The sequence below is a fragment of the Saccopteryx leptura genome, chromosome 3 (genome assembly GCF_036850995.1).
Source record: "Saccopteryx leptura isolate mSacLep1 chromosome 3, mSacLep1_pri_phased_curated, whole genome shotgun sequence".
Taxonomy (NCBI): Eukaryota; Metazoa; Chordata; class Mammalia; order Chiroptera; family Emballonuridae; genus Saccopteryx; species Saccopteryx leptura.
This window is the reverse complement of record NC_089505.1, coordinates 357,939,203-357,958,326: the sequence shown is the minus strand read 5'-3', so window position 1 is coordinate 357,958,326 and position 19,124 is coordinate 357,939,203. Positions and strand designations below refer to the sequence as shown.

General features: G+C 51.6%; 1 protein-coding gene across 1 annotated transcript in view; it reads right to left on the bottom strand.

The window, feature by feature from the left end:
- Window positions 1-19,124, bottom strand: part of ZHX2 (zinc fingers and homeoboxes 2) — a 143,546-nt gene that overhangs the window by 59,315 nt on the left and 65,107 nt on the right. The window contains exon 2 of the mRNA XM_066379423.1: window positions 12,707-12,777. The gene's annotated coding sequence lies outside the window, so the exon portion shown is untranslated. The remainder of the gene's footprint in view (window positions 1-12,706; window positions 12,778-19,124) is intronic.

Below are 19,124 nucleotides of genomic sequence, written 5' to 3'. Positions count from 1 at the left end.
AGAGAGAGGGAGAGAGGGAAGGGGGGAGGAACTGGAAGCATCAACTCCCATATGTGCCTTGACCAGGCAAGCCCAGGGTTTTGAACCGGCGACCTCAGCATTTCCAGATCGACGCTTTATCCACTGCGCCACCACAGGTCAGGCCCACACCGAGTAGTTTCATTGCCATAAAACCCCCCTGTACTTTACCTATTCATCTCTCCCCCCCCCCCCATCCCTGGGAACCACTGATGTTTTTACTGTCTCTATAGTTTGCCTTTATCAGAATAGGACAGAGTGGGAACCATATCGTGCATAGCCCTTCCAGATTGTCTTCTTTCTCTTACCGATACACACTTACGGTTCCTCTGAGTCTTTTCTTGGCTCGATAGCTTGTTCTGTTAGGGCAGAATAGCACTCCATTGTGTGGATGTGGCGTGGTTCGTTTATTCATTCACCTACTGAAGGGCATCTCAGCTGTTTCTAATTTTTGGCACACGTTGCTTAACTTTTAATGGCATTTTTGTGCATTTTAATTTAAAAAAGTTTACCCCTGAATTGGCAGCCTTTCAGAAACGCTGATCTCAGCACGTGTGTACTCAACTCTTGATCGATGCCTCCCAACTCCACAGAGCTAGAAAGGCTGTGTCAGGTGTAGACAGCGGTGGAGCCCACCCGTCCACATGGCCGACGCTCCAGAGCACGGGGTCGGACAACGGGCCTGAAAAGGGCTAACCATTTCCGCCCATGTTGGATGTTTATGGTATTTTAAATCAGGGTTTCTCAGCCTGGGCACAGCTGACATTTGGGGCCAGCTAACGCTTTGCTGAGGGTGCTGCCAGGAGCCCTGTCGGATGTTCGGCGGCTTGCTAAAATCCTCCACCCACACGTGCCCCTAGAAGCCCGGCCACAAACTGATAAGCCAAAAATGTTTCCACACAAGGCCAAATGCTCCCTGGGGGGAGGCAAACTGTCCCCTCACCCCTCCCACTGCTGAGAACCACTGTTGTGAATATTTTGTTATTGTCAGTGCTGTTATGATGAGAACTTTCAAGATCACCCCAAAACTCCCAACACAAAACCCCACCTCCTAAGAGGTACTTTCAATGCTAGGTGGTAAGGAGATGCCCCCCCCACCCCCCAGTGCTTCCCAGAATTTCACTCTCGCTGGCTGTGTTAGCATTAATCACAGCCAAACGCTGCCACTCTACAGACTGGCCTCTAGATGGTCCCTCTACGGGTGACAGATTCAACATCTCAATGATTTTCAGCTTTCGCTGACTTGTCAAATGTCACACTGCTAAGGGCGGCAGGCTTGTCTCCTGACTGCAATCCAGCGATTTCTCCATGAGCCAGAAAGAACAGCGTTCCAGTGATGGGCAACAACCCACCCCTCCACGCACCCAATGTATCCATCAGCCACTCCTGTTGGCTCTGCATCCAAAATACACCTTGAATCTGGCCCTTCCCCCCCGCTTTCCGGCCCCCGGCCCAGGCCGCCATTGCTTCTTGTCTGCTTTGGTATTTGGTTTCCACCCACCCGGGCTCTACACTATTTCAGGTCAATATTTAAAAAGTCTCAGTCCAATCATGTCACTCCTAGCTCCAGTGGCTTCTGCTTCTGTTTTGCACTTGGCCGTGTTGTGCACTCTCTATGGTCCTCACCATCTCCCCTGAAGAGGTATCTTTTTTTTTTTTTCTCTGAAGTTGGAAATGGGGAGGCAGTCAGACAGACTCCTGCATGCGCCCGACCGGGATCCACCCGGCACGCCCACCAGGGGGCGATGCTCTGCCCATCTTGGGGCGTCGCTCTGCTGCAATCAGAGCCATTCTAGCGCCCGAGGCAGAGGCCACAGAGCCATCCTCAGCGCCCGGGCAAACTTTGCTCCAATGGAGCCTTGGCTGCAGAAGGGGAAGAGAGAGAGACAGAGAGGAAGGAGAGGGGGAGAGGTGGAGAAGCAAATGGGCGCTTCTCCTGTGTGCCCTGGCCGGGAATTGAACCCAGGACTTCTGCATGCTGGGCCGACGCTCTACCACTGAGCCAACCGGCCAGGGCCCTGAAGAGGTATCTTTAAGTGGACTTACAAAGCACAACCTACTCCTGATTCCACCAGTTTTTCAGTCCCCACGTCTCCTCCCGTGACGGCCAGGCATCAGCATGACCAACACTGCACCCTCAGTGGGGGGGCTGCTGCAGCTCTGTCCCCAGGCGCCCCCTGCCCAGTCCCCCAAAGTCCCTGGCTTCTCCAGTGGCCACTCAGAGGGGCCAGGTCAACACCCCGAACATAAAGCAGAGCTCCCGCTGGTGGGGACTCAGACCCCTGAGAGACAGGAGAGGGAAGGGGCCGACAAGGAAATTCCTCCCTCTTTCTAGCCCCGCCGGCTTTTCTGAGACACACCGCTGTCAGGTCTGCTATAATGCTCGTTTGGAGAAAGCAGGTTTGTTCCAACATGCTTGATACTAGAGAACGAGTTGAGTATACCATGAATTTTGCATTTGCTTGTGCCCGATTTCATCTGTGAGAAACAGTAGGCGAATACAGACCACTGTAGCCAGTGAGCCGAGCTGCATGGAAATCCCCAAATTGCACACCTGCTTCCACCTGCAACACGGGCCAGCGACCTCAGTTTACTTGTCCCCACCTGGTGTTAACAACTTTCGTCCAATTTCACTCCCTTCCCAGTAACCCACCCACAGCTGCAATTCCTGTGACACCCAGTTCCTCAAGCACACAGGTCTTTTTGAAAGGAAAACTACAATAATTATTGCAGGGCTGGTGTATTTCTAAACCACAGGTAATGTGTATAAAACTAGGCTACTGATTTTATTAGGTTATTATTTTAAATGTGACACAATAGTTGTTGAGTGTTGTGTCCCTCTCCTCGTTTGCCCTAAAGCCCTGTGCTGCTAGTGAGCAGTTTTGCAAAACGTAGTGTGTGTGTGTGTGTGTGTGTGTGTGTGTGTGTGTGCGCGCACGCACGTGTTGCATTACAGTTTAGCATATTGCCCAAGGTTCAGAGCTGCTGGCTGGTTTCTCATGAAGTAAGCAGTGAGCAGAATAATGCGTTCATAGAATTGTTTTCTCTTTCTCACTCCTTCCCCTCATTCTTGCTGCTACTTGGGACAGCACATTTGCCCCTGTCCCCACCCCGTCCCCTCATCATACAGCCACTGTTTCCCAGGGGACACAGGCTAAAATAGAACACTGCGTATGAAGGAAACAGAAAATGCAAAACCAACCGTAAGGCGGACGCAGGCTGGTTGTATCTGAGCGACAGGAAGAGAGGAAGAGAGAAAGCATGGCGGAGCGCAGTGGAGGAGGGGCGTGTGTAGAAAATGAGGTTGGAGAGGTGGAGAGAAATGGAGTCCTTTAGGGTTTGGGTAGCCAGGGAAAGGAGTTTGGACATCAGTTCAGTTGTAGGAAGAAGCTATTAGATGCTTCCAATCCCTGGGAGAGATGCGATTTGATCTGTATTTTAAAAAGATAATGGGCTGAGGAGTCAAGAGGGAATTTCAAGCAGCAAGAAGACTGTTCGTGGGGAGACGGCTCAGGTCCAGGTGAAAGATGACAGGGTCTGGACCAGGGTGGCTGACGTCGGCCTCAGGAAGAGGCAGGGCATCACGGTTGTCCTGGTGCGCTTGGAAGGGAAGGGAGAAATTCTAGGGGATCTAAGGTCCAGTTCTGTGTATTTCATTATTTTGCAATTTGGGGTGGGTCTCTATTTTTTTAGAGAGAAGAAAAAAAATGTTTTTAAAAAAATTAATGAAGATTCTTGAAGGTAGAGGCAAAGGCGGCATCATCACAGTGGTTGTGAAAGTGCAAAGCTCATTGCTGGATTTGGAATTAAAAATAAAAAGAAGTGTGTGAGTGTGCGTGTGAGCACGTGTTTAAAGAATTATGCAAAGAAAGGCTATTGTTTCCACTCACTCCTTTCAGGGAACAATAACCACAACATGATAAACTGCAGTGCAATGCTTGTCTATGTCTGAAACGTGGCCAGAGAGAGGAAGTGTAATCACATGGGGAAGGCTGCTATCTCAGGGGCAGATTAAGACAACAAGCCAGCAATTTGAGTCTGATTACAAACTGCTAAAATCAGGACTTCCAGTTAGGGACTACGCTTTAATGGCCCCGCTTTTCGAGGGGGGCATGGGAGTAGGGAGGGAGATTGATTTAAGTTAATTAAACCCAGTGCTTAATTAAGTGTTCTCAGCTACAAACTGTATCCTTTTTGCATGGTTGATGCCAACCTGCGTTCACTGCTCCATCACATCTGCTGGCTGAAACTCTTGGAGAGATGGGGGTGTGGTTTCCATTGGACACATGAAGGCAAGCACTTCCCTAATCGTGAGAAGGGGTGGTGGTGGAATGGGAGACTTGGGGATGGGACAGAACCCCCTCTTAGGAGACTCAGGCTGCCGGGGAAAGCAGAAAGGGTTGAGATCTTGAGGTCAGGGAAGCTGACATCTATCTAGTCCCCAGCAGGGTGACCTTGGGCAAGTCACCTCTCCCAGTGGCCTGGAAATGTTTTCATCCCAGGAAATGCTGTTGTGGTTCCACCCCCAGGCCCTGATAGATACTTTGTCCACAGACAACATTTATCAGAGGACTGCGCTTCTGTTTACCCTGATCAAAATGCACACAGTCACAGTCACGGCAATAGGCACTACTTATCTTGTGCTTTCGAGGTTTGTTCTAGGTACAGTAAGTCCTCGCTTAACGTCAATAGGTTTTACGACTTTAAGCGAAATGATATCTAATGAGACCAACCTGACCATGGGCTAAATTGATATGCACAAGAGTTAATTAAGTTCCTACAGCATCTCATCAACATTATAACGACACGTTGAGCAAAAAGACTTTATATGATTATCTGTGGTACTGTTTGTTCTAAGCACATGATATTATAGACGATCTAGTTAATCGCCATAACAACTCTAAGAGGTAAACACTATTTTCCCCCTCCCAGATTGAATGCAAAGAAACACAGTTTCAGTCCGAGTCAGATATGACCTCTTTCGCCTCCCCTAGGGGCTGGCAGCCAAAATTTAGCTGCTCTGACCTTCATTTTCTCATCTGTAAAACGTGGACACTCATTCCTATCTAATCTCCCTCCAGGAGTTTAAAAGGCGCTGACTTCAAGAAGCCTAGAAAGCTTTACAGATACATGTAGCGTGAGGATGCGGGTGGGAGGACCGAGTGCCCCAAGTACCACCCTTTTTAGAAACGTTCATGTGCTCAGCAAATGAACTGGCGGCGATACCTCATCTGAATCCCCGGCGTCTGTGCGCACAGGTCACGCGGTGTTAAGTGTTAAAACTTAGATGATGCCACTGCTTTCTGAGTCATAGGGTCTGTGACCTCAAGCTTTGGATGGAGTAGAATTGTTTTCCCCCTGTTGTTCTTCTGGGGAGTGAACTCAGGGCTTCTCTAACGTGATGTTCCTGTGATCTGAAGGGACCAGGTGCTTGGGCTTCGATGTGTTTGAAGGTGGGGGCAGGGTTCACACCTGTGCTTCTCCTGCGGGCATTCTTGCTTCTGAATCTCACCGTTCCAAAGGGACAATGACAGCTAAGATCTGCGGTGTCCTGGCTGCCGCTTTATGTGGGAAGCAGAAGTGCAGAGGTTCTGGAGGCTGCGTCCAGGTCTCAGCCTTGTACGGTGAAACCTCTGGCAGGTCACTCAGTGTCACGGAGCCTCTGCTCCTCCTCATAAAGACGGGGTGGTAACAGTACTTCTCTCAGGGCGGTTTTGAGGGTTAAAGGAGAGCACTAGGAACATTTCCAGCTGTAGGGCAGCGCTCGAGAATCTTAGTCGTTCATTTTAAACTCATTCACTTCTTCTATGGGGGAGATGAGAGTCTCTCCAAAGGCTAGGAGAGGGTATGTCACATGTCCAAGGCCACATGTCTGCAAGAGACAGAATCAGGATTTGAACAGCGTCTTAAGGATATGCAGGAAGGCGGCCCTTGGGCTGAGCTGGAGATCGGGGATGGTCGAGAGAGATGGGGCTGTGTTACACACTTGGCTTTAAGGCAGTTCCTTAAGCTCCCTGGGCCTCAGTTTCCTCATCTCTGAATTGGGAATAATGCTAGTCCTTATTGCTATGGAAACTATCAGGTGCAAAATCACTTAAGGTATTAGGCTACTATGGAAATAATGATGTAGCATAAAAATATCTTTAGACAGGCCTTTCTCTCATTTGACCTACATTTATTTCTCGGCAGTGCCCTTAGGGTAAGCTTTGGGTCCCGAGGTCTGCAGGGAAGCACACGTTAGCCTTGCGTTCCCAGGGCTGTGCTGTCCCTGCTCGGCGGGCACGCAGCTTAGGACGAGCAAAGCATCCAAACTGAGTGCCATCGGGAGCACACTGGGTCCCCATTCCTCTAGTGGCGGGTTCTCTGTGTCACCGCAGACACCTGGGTCGGGGATCAGGCGTGATGTGGAGGACACAGATGCTGACTTACATGCCACATGCTGAGGGCTCATTTTGAGGCCAAGTCTACTTCGTGGCTCCTGGACCAGAGGAACTTATGTGACTTTTCTAAGTTTGTCTGGGGATTCCTCCGTCAAGATGGCTGGATGGTTTCATCTGGTGGATTTGGGAAACATGTTATTGATTGTAGTAACAGTCCTGGTTCTGTACCCCTCCTGGTATCCAAGCTCTTTGACATGTGACCTTGTGGAGCCCTCCCATTGAGACTCTGGCCATGTGACTTGCTTTGACCAATTGGACATTTGTAAACAGAGAAGATGCAAGCCCAGGCTTGGAAAAGCAATGACCCTCGCTCGCTCTTCTGCCACCGCAAGAGAACATGCCTGGGCATGACTGCTGGAGGGTGAGAGGCATGTGAAGCTGTGTCAGCTCACCTCTGTCAGCCTGACAGGTCACCTTAGGTCAGCTGGCAGCCAGCCAGCCAGGTGTAGATGAACCCAGCCCAGATCACAGAGCCATTACCTGACCCTTAGCTGACCTCAGGTTCATGAGCGAACCCAACCCAGACAGGCTGAACCCTGTAGCTTGTGAGCTAAATAAAGACTTCTTGTTCACCAGTGAGCTTGGTGAAACACTATTGTGTTTTAGTAAATAGCTGATACGCATCACATATGTATTAACAAATGCACTCCAGTATGGCTTTGATTATAATTAAAATAGCTGCACCACCCAAACCTTCTTTTCTCTGCCACTTCCATTGCTTTTGGAGGTGCTGGCACAAAATATTTTCAATTTCCAGAGACACACACACACTTGATGCAGGTGTTCTCAGGTTGTTCTAATTAAATCCTGCTACAAGGAAATGAAAAACTCGACAAGCTCTGCTCTCCCCTCTGGCTCACTCATCCTCTCCCAATCCATATATCTTAAATAAAAATCCAAGGCATATTTTAAATAAACAGGTCATATTTGCTGAAGATAAGCTCCCACTCAATACCAAGAACCAGCCTTTGGAACAATCAGATTGTGGTTCTCTTCCAAGCGTGGCTTCCCCAGACTCCTCCGAGTCTTCCTGCCTAGAACTGTCCCTCCGAGTCTTCCTGCCTAGAACTGTCCCTCCAGCCTCCCATCCCGTCCTCTGGCCCCGAGGACCTGTGAACCTTCCAGACACCCTTGGCCACTTTCCCGAGTCAGCCCTGCCCGGAGCTGCCTGTGCCCCTCCCCCTCCCCCCCCCCCCCCCCCCGGACCACCTGCCTGCTCCTTGCACTGTGTCTGGCTAGGAGACCAACACAGACAAACTGGATTCCCATCCCCCCTTACTAACCTCACGACTTTGGGCAAGTTCCCTGACTCCTCTAAGCCTCCATCTCCTCATCTGAGAGGTGAGGACAGTAGTGATGGAAGTGTTACAGGGTTGCCTGTGAAGGTTCAATGAGACAGTGTAACCCTGACACTTAGCAGAGTAAGCCCATAGGAGAAAGATGTCAGCTACTATTATAATTGTATGCATGGGACCATGGGAATCTAGAAACTCCGATAGCAGCGAACACCAACCATGTGTCCACTCTAAGGAGTATTTTAATAACTGTTTTTTAGTGCTTTTTTATACATTTATTTCATGTTTTTAAACTTTATGACAATAGTTAGGCCGTCATATAGGTAATTGTCTTATCACCAATCTATTGATGAGTGAATTGAGGCCCAGAGAAGTAAAGTAACTTACCCAAGGACACACAGCTAATAGATCCCCATGATAGCACTCTTCCCATTTTCCTGTAGTTATCCACCCATCTCTCCCATGGGGGATCTGGATTATGTAATTAATTTGTGCTTCCCCAGTGCGCAGCACACAGTCAGACCATGGCAGTGGTGAGGACTGCCATAGAAGTTCTGTCCCCCAATGAACTTTTCTCTTGTGGCATTGATCCCCTTGAGGGCAGAGGACTGGGACCCCTGGTTCCTGCACCTGCTTGTTACTGATTCAACCGTGTGGGACCAGATGGTGCCCAGAAGGGGAAACAAGCTCCTTCTCACACCAGCGCACGCGTGCTCTGGGTTCTGCACACGCTGTCTCACAATGCAGCTTGATTCAAGACACAGCAAGCAAGCGAGGTTTCAGCAGCCTCAGGCGAGCAGTGGGGAAATTAGTAGATCATTGTACAAAGGAGCGTCTGATAATGCTATCACGCTACCCCACCCCGTCCTTGCGCAGCCGTTGTGACATTCTGTATTGAAGGATTGACAACCCTCCATTGCTGTGCACAACGCGGGCCTGGCATCAGGTTGGCGCCCAGCCCCCCAGAACGTGCACATTTCTTGACGATAATGGCATGCAGGGGCCAGGGGCACCGGGGCTTCATGCAAAACTGTCCTTGCAGACCCTTTGCACTGCAGTTGCTCTTCTGTTCCCCTGTCAGGAGCATAATTTTCGTTAACTATTAAGGAGCTGTTTGTTAGAATAGTGTCGTCATGGTAACGGGTGGGGAGGGGAGGAATGCTGAAATAGGCTGGTGCTGCCCGAACTGCAGCATGTTAATCAAGTGTTGGATGCTATTTAATGAGCTTCCCTGTGGTATTAGGTTTGGAGGACCCGGGCACTGGGCGTTTGCCCCACCTGTCACTGTCAAGGATAAGGGCTCTCATGAGTTCTCGGTGTGGTGCTGGATGGATGGACGGATGGACAGATAAATGGATGAATGCTGGAACCGCCGTTCTAGACGTTCACGTCTCCGAGCTGTTTCTCACAGCTCTCCTGTGTTTCACTTCCCCCTTTACCGTGGGGGAGCGTTTTTGTCAGGTAACTGGGGAAAGGAGGTTGGGAAAGTGACCGAGGGAAGGCAGGGCCAAAGGCTTCTGTGCCTGGAAGGAGAGGTAATGCTACAATCGGGAGGCAAAGCAGGAGCATGCAGAGTCGATGGATGGCCTGGGTTCACACCCCGGCTCCAGCTCCTCTCCTGAGCCGGCGGCCTTCCGCCCCCAGCAGCTTGTGTCCGAGGGTCCATAACTGCACGCAGTTCAGAGCGCTGGTGAGGGGATGGCAGGGACGAGGCCCTCGCCGCAGTCCCAGCCCAGCGCACATGCTCAGTGAGCTCTGCCCACCACCTCTCTTCCTTCTTCCACGGCTGCTGCCACCACTGCCATTGTGAAAGCCACCACTGAGCTCCCCTCCCCGGTGCTCTCACGGCCTAAACGGCTCAATCCGGTTCTGACCAGCCACTGCCGGATCCAAACCCTGGTCTGGTGACTCTTTCTGAGAGTCGGCGGCTGGGGTTCTTTCTGAGCTCGGCCAACTTTTTCTGTAAAGGGCCAGGTAGTAAATACAGTGTGTCCGTAAAGTCATGGTACACTTTTGACCAGTCACAGGAAAGCAACAAAAGACAGTAGAAATGTGAAATCTGCACCAAATAAAAGGAAAACCCTCCCAGTGTCTGTGGGATGATGTGGCAGCATGTGCGCATGCGCAGATGATGACGTAACACCGTGTATACAGCGGAGCAGCCCATGGCCATGCCAGTCGAGATGTGGATGGTACAGGGAAAAGTTCAGTGTGTTCTGTGGCTCGCTAAATTCGAATCCGTGACCAAAGTGCAACGTGAATATTGGCGCATTTATAACGAAGCGCCACCACATAGGAATAACATTACTCGGTGGGATAAGCAGTTGAAGGAAACCGGCAGTTTGGTGGAGAAACCCCATTCTAGTAGGCCATCAGTCAGTGACGAGTCTGTAGAGGCTATATGGGATAGCTACCTAAGGAACCCTAAAAAATCTGTGTGTGAGCCCATATCAAACTGCACTGAATAGGTATGAAACTGGGAGAGTTTTCCTTTTATTTGGTGCAGATTGCACATTTCTATTGTCTTTTGTTGCTTTCCTGTGACTGGTCAAAAGTGCACCATGACTTTATGGACGCACTGTATTTTAGGCTAGCTGGGTCACATGCAGTCTCTGTCCCATATTGTTTTCTCTTCTTTTTTTTTTTAAAGCAATGCTTTAAAAATACTAAACCATTCTTAGTTCCCAGGCTGCTCAGAGATAAGCGTGGTAGGCAGGTCCCTGCCATCCGCTTTATGGGGAAATAGAGGGAAAAGGAAAGCAAAGGGAAAGGAGAGTGTACACGGGTCTTTGTTCCTCTGAGAGCGGGCTGGAGCTGCGCATCAAAAAGGAAATCTCGGGCCTCTGGTGGAGTTTTCGCGTCTAGTCCGCCAGGCTGGAGTGGGTGTCACACTAGCGGTCCCGGGGACGGCTGGACCCTGGTCTCCTGATTGAGTCGTTTCTTCTGGCCCCAGCTCTGATATGCTGATGGTGTCCCAGGGTTCTCTGCTCTGGTTCCCAGCTGTCCCTGAGAGAGAAAGCTGCCACCCCATGGTTCGCTTCTCTCCTCCACAGCTGTCTGTCCATCCTCATTTTTTCCTGATAGGCCTGAGTGAAGTGGCACAGGTCTTTCAGTAAAGGGGACGCCTGCCCACAGTGATTTTCTACAGGACAAGAATAAGGGCTAATATTTGTTGGGCACTTCCTGCCGCATAAGATGGGCACAGGGCCAAGCAGCTTGACCATGAATGCACCCATCCAACCCTCACAGGCACCTGAGGCCATAGGTATTATCATTATCCCCATTTTACAGACAGGAGACGGAAGCGCAGAGAGGTTGGCCACTTGTCTAAGGCCTCACAGCTAGTGGAAGAGACTGGATCTGAACCGGCGCAGTCTAACTTCGGGGACCCCGCACTTAACACAGATGTCATGTCCCTGAGCTATCTTCTCATCATTTTCTCTTTCAGTCATTCAACAGTCACTTACTGAGCACCTACTATGTGCCAGGTCCTGTGAACCCAGGACACAGCCTGTCTTCAGAACCCAGTTCCTGCTTGAAGACTGGCCAAGGAAGCACCAAGTCATGACTCAAATGCGCTGTTCAACGCCACCCTCCCAACTCCCCCATCCCCAGCGCTCCGGACTCTGCCCAAAGCCCAGCCTATGTGCAGTGACTGTGCAGCTCCATTCCCCTCAAGGCTGTCAGTCCCACGGGGCACTGCCTTCAGGGGCCCTTAAATATTTCCTGCAGCCACTGACCCAGGCCCAGGGGAAGAAGACCCAGTCACAAAGCACAATGGAAGCCCAGCTGGGTGTGTATTATGCGGGCTTTCCCACTCGCTGTGGGTGTCTCTCCTGCGCAATTTCCCAATTTCCCCAGCAGGGTCCACAGTGCGGTTCTTCTCAGGCTTAGCAGCCCCAGGTCTTGGTGACTCAAGTTTGTGGTACTGGTCCTACTAAAAAGGCCCACTCTCTTGGGGGAGCCATGCTCACTGTCCTCCCAGCCTCCCCTGTGCCCTTTCTCCTTCCTGGTCTGCATGGTCTGGACCCCGCGCCAAACCTCCCGATGGTGTGACAAGCTGGTCAAATCTCTTGCAGATCCTGATAGGAGAGAGCTTTGTCCCAGAGACTCTGGTCAAAACCCCCATCATGCTTGACGAGGTGCCCACCCCATCCCAGACGTAGGCGTTTGGGGTGACACTGCTGTCTGGCACTGGCTCAGGGACAGCTGGCCAATGAACAGAACGTCTTAGGAGAGTCCCGAGGGCCATCTCTTCCAGCCCCATGCGAGCGGTTTAACAGCGGAGTCCTGCCGCAAGGACCAGGGAACAAACGGAGCTGACAGTGTGCGCATGCGCTCACAACCTGGCCTCCTCCACGCCCCCGAGCCCTCTTCCTCATCCTACCGCCCTCGGATGGTGGAACAGTCTGTAAAAATACCGCCCTGCTCACATCTGTTCCCCCTTCAACCACTTCCACCGGACACTTATTTCACCTTGGCACACCTCCTTTGTCAGAGACTTTTCCTCAGGTTAGGTCCATCGCTATCCACCTCCCTGCTGTCAGCGACAGCCCTTTCAACACACCAAGGCTGTTCTCGCCTCTCTTTAGTCCCGTCTCCTCGGGGCTGTGGTCTACAAACCGTGTGGGCCAGGGGGTTCCCCCTCTGTCCTGAGAATGCCCTGCTTAGATGTTCCCTGGAAACAATTCCAAGCACATGCCCACTGGGTGGTGATGTGGTCTGAGCGCAGAGGACAGCCCAGATTCGTGCAGGCTCGGTTTGCCTCTGCGGAGGGGCTGGCAGGGACCCAGTAATTGCAAGGGCCTCTCACCTGGATGCTCTGCCCTCTGCCCTTTCTGGGGGCATCTGGAAGGGGCAGTTTCAGAGCTGCCCCCTGCTCTTCCCATTCATCCTTCCCTTCCAGACATCCAAACCAAGGCCCCGACCTCCGCCAGACACATCGTCACTCACCAGTCCCGTATCGCTTACATCCTGGGAATCTCGTTCCACTTGGACTCCGGCACCAGTCAGCGCGTCAAGACCTGTAGAGAAGAGAAACTCAATATTAAAAGCAAGGCAGGGTGAGGGCAGTCCATTCTCTCTCGTGGCAGGACAGCGGCACTAGGGGGATGGGGATGGGGCCAGGAACAATAAAGGCAAAGGAAACGGCGAGGACAGAGCTGCTCGTCAAACCAACCTCAGAATCTTTGGACTTTGTGGCGATTCTGAGAGGGGGGAAAAAGACCCTCACCCTGGGTGGGTCAGTAGCTCGTTGAGCAGCAGGCCTTTGCAAAGAGCTAAACTCCCAGCAGATCTGACGGGCTGGGGTGAGGGTGTCTCTAGAACCTCACTCGGAGTCTCCTCTGGGCTTTGGTGTCCTTCCTAACAGTGAAGGGTGCTTAGGGGTTCCGTTTTGGTGAGGGTGATGGGGACAGCCTTGTGTGCAGGCCTCAAGTCCAAAAGATACTTGCAGGTCTTAAACCCAAACCCCTAACTGCGCAGTTATACCCTGGGAGACTCCTGCCAAGCAAACTGTGTATGCTTTGAAAATTCCCCAGGAACGCTGCGGCCTGAGGACCAGGGTGTGCGCCTGGCTCGGAGGATGCGTTCCCTGCGCTGCAAGTTGAGGCCTGAGCTCCAGAGGTTTCCCTAGAGGCGGAGGCCCACCTGTCCTGCACGTGTGCGCCCTGCGCTAAAGCCTCGTCTTCTCACTCCCTGCACCCAGCCCGCCTTTGGAGCAAAACTTGTTTTTTCTTGTTTTTCTAAGAATTTGGAGGTGAGCAGGGGTTTCTTGATGCATCCACCCCTGTTCTCAAAGGAAAACCCTCTGAGCGGGCTGGCGGTAGGGGGGGAAGCCACCTTCACGGCACTAGCGCCTGTTGGCTGAGGAACTCGCCACGGGCCAGCCACTCTGCACCTAACCTGAACCTCTGCTGTGCAGGAGTGAGCACACATCACCCAGGAGCTTGTAGGAACGGGCCAGCCACTCTGCACCTAACCTGAACCTCTGCTGTGCAGGAGTGAGCACACATCACCCAGGAGCTTGTAGGAACGGGCCAGCCACTCTGCATCTAACCTGAACCTCTGCTGTGCAGGAGTGAGCACACATCACCCAGGAGCTTGTAGGAACGGGCCAGCCACTCTGCATCTAACCTGAACCTCTGCTGTGCCGGAGAGAGCACACATCACCCAGAAGCTTGTAGGAACGGGCCAGCCACTCTGCACCTAACCTGAACCTCTGTTTGCAGGAGTGAGCACACATCACCCAGGAGCTTGTAGGAACGGGCCAGCCACTCAGCATCTAACCTGAACCTCTGTTTGCAGGAGTGAGCACACATCACCCAGGAGCTTGTAGGCACGGGCCAGCCACTCTGCATCTAACCTGAACCTCTGCTGTGCAGGAGTGAGCACACATCACCCAGGAGCTTGTAGGAACGGGCCAGCCACTCTGCATCTAACCTGAACCTCTGCTGTGCAGGAGTGAGCACACATCACCCAGGAGCTTGTAGGAACGGGCCAGCCACTCTGCATCTAACCTGAACCTCTGCTGTGCAGGAGTGAGCACACATCACCCAGGAGCTTGTAGGAACGGGCCAGCCACTCTGCATCTAACCTGAACCTCTGCTGTGCAGGAGTGAGCACACATCACCCAGGAGCTTGTAGGAACGGCAGATTCTCGCGCCCCACCCAGCCCTGCGGAACCAGAACCTGCTTTTTAACAAGCTCCTCAGGTCGCTCCTGGGCATGCCGCAGTGTGCAAAGTACTCAATTACACGCCTGTTACTCGTGGCAGAAGGGAAGTCTGCTAGTCAGTCAGGCCGGGACTTATATATAGCCCATTCTCCAGGCGAGGAAATGGGCTCAGAGAAGCCAGACTTTGGCCACTGTGGCTTTCAGATGTGAGCCGATTCAAACCCACGTTCATGTGACTCCCCAGCTGGTGGCCCTCTGCCCGCACTATTCTGGGAAAGGGCAATGAGAGGGTGGAAGGGGGCAGGCAGGCCTGGCTTCAGGGGAGCGGACGTGGGGAGGACTCTAAGCCAGGGCTGGGCGGATGGATGATCTTGGGCCCCAGGGAGGGAGAGCCTGGGATGTCCTGGAGGGCGCTCAGAGAGGGAGGCACTGGAGACGGAAGTCCGGGCTCCTTTCCTCCTCGCTTGTGTCGAAGGCCAGCACAATTTCCCAGACAGAAGTTCTACTTCTCCTTCCTGTAGGGAAAGTTAAGCTTCTACATTTAATCCCAGTCATTCATTTACCTTGGCTCCAGGGAGTTTAACTCTCTTGCCACTGTCCTTAGATCTAACCATCCAGTGGGAGAAGGGACCTCAGAGACGAATGAGCCCGAGTATTCTAGGCACTGACTTGACAACACTCTGCAAAACCCTCAGAGTCTAACAGAGCTTTTCATGCTCCAGCTCCGAGCTCGGCAAACGCAGTAGTCAACAGAGCCTGATTGAAATTTCTTTTGAGAGCCAAATTTTTTAAATTTAAACTATTTAGTTAGGTACATTGTTATTAACTTAATTAGGGTACTCCTAAGCTGACCAAAGAGCCACATGTGGCTTGTGAGCGCAGTTTGCCGACCACTGCTCTAGCTAATCTGCTCTTACAAAGAACTTGGGCAGCATCACCAGTGCTATTTTGCCATTGAGAAAACTGAGGCACAGAGAGGTTAAGCGGCAGTCCTGTGGTCACACAGCTTCGGGGCAGGCGGGGGTTGAGTTCCTCTGACACCAAGTCCAGAAGTGTGAGCTCAGTTGCTCCTGATGGGGCACACAGTCACATCACGCAGGTGGAAGGTGCTCTTGCCTTACCCAACTATGTGGTCTTGCTCTACGTTCTGACTGCATGGGTTTACTGAACAGACTCGTGGACCAAGAGGAAAGTGACGTGCAGCTGACGTGGAGAGTCTGCAAACTTCCTCCATGCAAGCTGACCAGCTGGCATTCCTGACTTATCTGTGAATGGTGGATTATAGTGTATATCGTTCATTCTCCTGTGCTAGATTCCATAAGGCAGATGAGTGCATGTGAAGTATAGGGGGAAAGAGGTCAGGAAAATGCAGGGGTGGCACTGTTCATGGGCAAGCGTTCCCACTGGAGTAGTGTTTTACATCCCCACGTGACAACAGCTGGACGCAAAATACCCCCACACAGCAAGTGATGGAGGCCCCCTTGCCGTCCAGACCCCCCCTTGCTGTCCAGACACCCCCTTGTTCCAGACACTCCCTTGCTGTCCAGACACCCCCGTGTTCCAGACACCCCCGTGTTCCAGACACCCCCTTGTTCCAGACACCCCCTTGCTGTCTCCACACCCCCTTGTTCCGTGCTCCTCCTCTCGCCGGGCGACCACGTGCTCGGTCTCAGAAGCTCTTATTGCTCAGTCCTCCCCAGTCTCTGAGGCAAGGCCACACGCTAGCTCACGCGTCCCTGCGCACTTTGACAGAGCTCGCAACGGCTCTCCCTCCTGAACTTCCAGAAGAGATGCCGTCCTCTCCTGCCTCTACAGCTCGGCAGCCTTGACCCTGCTCCAGCCCCTCTGCCAAACTACCCTCTTGGTTTTGAAAATATAACCCTATAGTTACTCAGGTCCTAAATTATTGTTTTTATTTTTAAACTCAAATTTTAGCATGCCCTTGGAATTCTGCCAGTACCACTAGGCTTGCCCTTCGTTAGAGAGTTGCACGAATTGTGAGGCTCTGCTGCACCCCTACTTTCCCCCAAAGGGCTATGACTTTTAAATTTTTCTGAATGCAAGGTTCTCCAGGAATGCATGTATCATTTTACAGCAGAAATGCTTACACAGTGGAAATGTTATTATAGGTACCAATAACTAGATATAACAAATGTGTAATACGTAGTTATTAAATATTGAACACATTAATATTATTAAATATTAAATACTATATTAAATATTCGATTAACAATCACTTATCGAGTACCCGTATGGACCAGACTCCGTGCTAAGCACCAGAGAGCCATAAATAAATAAGACTCAGTCCCTACCCTTAGGAACTCACGATATAAAAAAAGGAGAAAGACAAATAACAGACTGAGTTTGAGACAGGCCAGTGGACACAGGGGGGACACAAGATGGACGCAGCTGACAGATGCCTCGTTTGTCTCAGGGTGGAGACCACACTCCTCACTCGGGGCCCCCGAGGCCCTGTGGGTCCTGGTCCCTACTTATATCTCCCATCTTACCTTGCGCCCTGCTGTGTTGTGGGCTCACCATCTGCCAAGTTTCTTGCACCCACTGTCCACTGTGCAGACACATGGCTATGCTGTCCTTGTCGCTCTCTCTTCAATGCTCTGTCCTCCCTCTTCCCCTAATTAACCCCAGCTTACCCTGTATGACTGAGGGAGGTAGCACATATAAAGTGCAGCAAGCAGGTATGCTAATTATTATTGTTTTTGATAACAATTATTATCCTCCACCAAATACGTGCTTCTTCTCGAGCACAGAGAAGCAGAGTGACATGGCCAGGGTTGCACAGTGAATTCTTCTCAGAGCTGAGGGGTGTCATTGAGTCCGTTCTGTTTTGCCGTTTATCCTCGAATCCAGCACTGCGCCACCACCCACTAGACCCTTGGTCCTGACCAGCGTGGGGGAAAGAGTACTGGTCTTGGAGACGGGATGTCTGAGTCTGGTCCTGGTCTCCTGGAACATACTTTTTCTGTGCCCTTGTACCTGTTGCTTCTCTCCTTGGGGCCTCGGTTTCCTCATCGGCCAAGCGGGGCTCTAAACAGAACCCGCCTCCTGGGCCTGCGCGAGGGACCCAGGCTGTGGGGCCCAGCACTGTTCTGCACATGGAAAATGGCAGCTCTCATCAAGAGCATTGTAAATGAATTGCAGCACGTTCCAATGCCTTTCCAGCTCGAAATGTGCCCACATTCTAGTCTTCCTGGCCAGGAGCCCCTTTCCCCAGAAAGCCCTGGTCACATGGAGCAAAATCCCAGTAAGGAATAAAAGCCCCAGAGGAGTTTCCCTGCAGGTCCCCCTGATTCCCTTTTAGACCACGTTAAGCCTTGTATCAAGTTTCTAGACACCTGACAGGGAAAAAGAGGGAAGTTTCTCGAACAGTTTGTAGAAGAAGAAAAACACCCTCCCCCAGGGCCACTTCCTCTAAGGCAACTTATTCCATTCCATTTTTCATTCAGCAAATATTTAGCAGATGACTAAGAAACTCCAGGTCTAGTAAACATGTCACTGTGTCCTGAGGTAATGGCCTCACGCTGACGAGAGCGCAATCATGGAGTAGAGAGGAGGGAGCTTCGGGCTCCGGCTCCAGACTGGATGTAGGAGAAGGTCAGGTTAAAAGAAGGTGGAAAGCTAAAAGCCACTTCTGGGAAGCCATCATTCTGCAAGCCGGAAGTGCAGTCATAAGTTGCCCTCTGTCTTTGCTCCTGAAAATGTTTCACCTTAGTCACCCACAACAGCCTTTCATTCATAAAAAAATAAAAATCGCTAATGAATGACTAATGCAACGGCCGCCACTTCCTGAGTGCTTCCTCTGTGACAGGCACTGAACCAGGGTCCTCACGTCTTAGCTCTCGTTCCCACAGCAGCTCTTAGAAGCAGGTGCTCACACACCCATTTTACAGATGGCACACCCGAAATGTAGAGTGATTAAATAAACTGCCCAGCGTCACAGGAGTAGAAAGTCCAGCTTTGTGGCTAGAACTCTGGCCTGATTGAGAATAGTCTTCTCATTCTTTCCTGACACTGCCTCTTAAACTTGGACTTCAGGACTAGAGAACTGGGCCATCATCTCTCCCATCAACCCCACCTACTCTTCCACAAGACTCTCAAACTGTAGGGAGGAGGCTGGGTTTCTAACCTCCCTAGGGGGTGTGGGCGCAGCTTGACATCTTGAATGAGAACATCTTGACATCTTGAATTCTACTCTAGAATTGATCTGTCTTTGTTTCCAAATATTTCCGTCTCAGCGGTTGTCAGGCACAACCAACCCTCTGGAAGATGTGCCCAGCGCCGGGCAGGGCAGTGTCTGTTTGGCTCACTGTCTCTTTCTTCTTCTAACAACTCTTTGGGGCACTGATTATGGGCCAGGCTCTGGGGAGATAAGGTGAGCCCTGCCCTTGCACTTAGGTCAGAGACAAAAGACTTCGGTGATGTCATTGTGCTAACTGAAGCTCGTGCAACGGTGGCAAGATGGCCAGGAGAGGCACAGGAGGGTGCAGCACAGGGGACGTGGTGGAGTCGGGGGAGGGGGAAAGGCAAGCAGCAGCAAAACAAGCAAAGAGGAGGAAGAGCCAAAAACGCCAGAGGAATGTGTAGGCAGGACTGCAGTGGGAGGGGCGAGGTGGACATCGGACAGTGGAGGCAGGTCCGAGGGCCTGGCCTTCCAAGCATTTTCAGGCCTTTCAAG